Consider the following 2,500-nt stretch of genomic DNA (forward strand, 5'->3'; position numbering starts at 1 on the left):
AAGAAGCATCACCTGGACATCATAGCTCTACAGAAACCAAGCTTACAGGTATGATAATAGATGCCATCTTTCCAACGGGATACCAAATCCTGAGGAAAGACAGAGGGAACAGGGGGTGGAGGAGTGGAGTTGTGATCAAAAAATCGCTGGAATTTTGATGAGCTGGAGAGAAGAAGATAGCGGAGAAGAAAGTGATTACATAGTGGGAACACTTCACTCTGGAGGTCCCAAGGTGGTAATAGCAGGATGTATAACCCACCACAGAACAGCAGGAGGCCAAGGCAAGAGTACGACGAGAGCAATAGAGCGATGGTTGACACACTGGCTAGAGTGGCCAGAAGAGCTCATGCATGCAGGGCAAAGCTCCTGATCAGTGGGTGACTTTAACCACAAGGAGATAGATTGGGAGAACTTGGACCCACATGGGGGCCAAGATACTTGGAGGGCTAAGATGATGGAGGTGGTACTGGAGAACTTCATGTACCAACACGTAAGGGACACTACAAGAGAGAGAGGAGATGAACCAGCAAGGCTGGACTTAGTATTCACCTTCAGTAGTGCAGATATCGAAGACATCACATATGAAAGACCCCTTGGGGCCAGTGACCATGTGGTTGTAAGCTTCGAATACACAGTAGAGCTACAAGTGGAGGGAGAAGCAGGAAGGCCAGGACGAATGAAGCCAAACTACAAGAAAGGGGACTACACAGGAATGAGGAACTACCTGAACGGGGTTCAGTGGGACAGAGAACTGGCAGGGAAACCAGTTAATGAGATGATGGAATATGTAGCAATAAAATGAAAGGAGGCTGAGGAGAGGTTTGTACCCAAGGGTAACAGGAGTAATGAAAAAGCCAGGATGAGCCCATGGTTTACCCAAAGGTGCAGGGAGGCAAAAACCAAGTGTGCTAGGGAATGGAAGAAATATAGAAGGCAAAGGACCCAGGAGAATAAGGAGAACAGTCGTAGAGCCAGAAATGAATATGCACAGATAAGAAGGAGGCCCAAAGACAATATGAAAATGACATAGCAGCGAAAGCCAAATCTGACCCTGAAACTGTTGTACAGCCACATCAGGAGGAAAACAACAGTCAAGGACCAGGTAATCAGGCTAAGGAAGGAAGGAGGAGAGACAACAGGAAATGACCTGGGAAGTATGTGAAGAACTCAACAAGAGATTCAAAGAAGTGTTCACAGAGGAGACAGAAGGGACTCCAGAAAGACGGAGAGGTGGGGCACACCACCAAGTGCTGGACACAGTGCACACAACCGAGGAAGAAGTGAAGAGGCTTGAGTGAGCTAGATACCTCAAAGGCAATGGGGGCCAGATAACATCTTCCCCATGGGTATTGAGAGAGGGAGCAGAGGCGCATGTGTACCCCTAACAACAATATTCAATACATCTATCGAAACAGGGAGATTGCCTGAGGCATGGAAGACAGCAAATGTAGTCCCAATCTTAAAAAGGGAGACAGACATGAAGCATTAAACTACAGACCAGTGTCACTGACATGTATAGTATGCAAAATCATGGAGAAGATTATCAGGAGAAGAGTGGTGGAACACCTAGAAAGGAATGATCTAATCAACAGCAGCCAGCATGGTTTCAGGGACGGGAAATCCTGTGTCACAAACCTACTGGAGTTCTATGACATGGTGACAGCAGTAAGACAAGAGAGAGAGGGGTGGGTGGATTGCATTTTCTTGGACTGCAAGAAGGCGTTTGACACAGTTCCACACAAGAGATTGGTGCAAAAACTGGAGGACCAAGCAGGGATAACAGGGAAGGCACTACAATGGATCAGGGAATACTTGTCAGGAAGACAGCAGCGAGTCATGGTACGTGGCGAGGTGTCAGAGTGGGCACCTGTGACCAGCGGGGTCCCGCAGGGTCAGTCCTAGGACCAGTGCTGTTTCTGGTATTTGTGAACGACATGACGGAAGGAATAGACTCTGAGGTGTCCCTGTTTGCAGATGACGTGAAGTTGATGAGAAGAATACACTCGATCGAAGACCAGGCAGAACTACAAAGGGATCTGGACAGGCTGCAGAACTGGTCCAGCAATTGGCTCCTGGGGTTCAATCCCACCAAGTGCAAAGTCATGAAGATTGGGGAAGGGCAAAGAAGGCCGCAGACGGAGTACAGTCTAGGGGGTCAGAGACTACAAACCTCACTCAAGGAAAAAGATCTTGGGGTGAGTATAACACCAGGCACATCTCCTGAAGCGCACATCAACCAAATAACTGCTGCAGCATGGGTGGGCGCCTAGCAAACCTCAGAACAGCATTCCGACATCTTAATAAGGAATCGTTCAGGACCCTGTACACCTGTATACGTTAGGCCCATATTGGAGTATGCGGCACCAGTTTGGAACCCACACCTAGCCAAGCACGTAAAGAAACTAGAGAAAGTGCAAAGGTTTGCAACAAGACTAGTCCCAGAGCTAAGAGGTATGTCCTATGAGGAGGAGGTTAAGGGAAATCAACCTGACGACACTGG

Source organism: Cherax quadricarinatus, chromosome 75, assembly GCF_038502225.1.
Source record: "Cherax quadricarinatus isolate ZL_2023a chromosome 75, ASM3850222v1, whole genome shotgun sequence".
NCBI lineage: Eukaryota > Metazoa > Arthropoda > Malacostraca > Decapoda > Parastacidae > Cherax > Cherax quadricarinatus.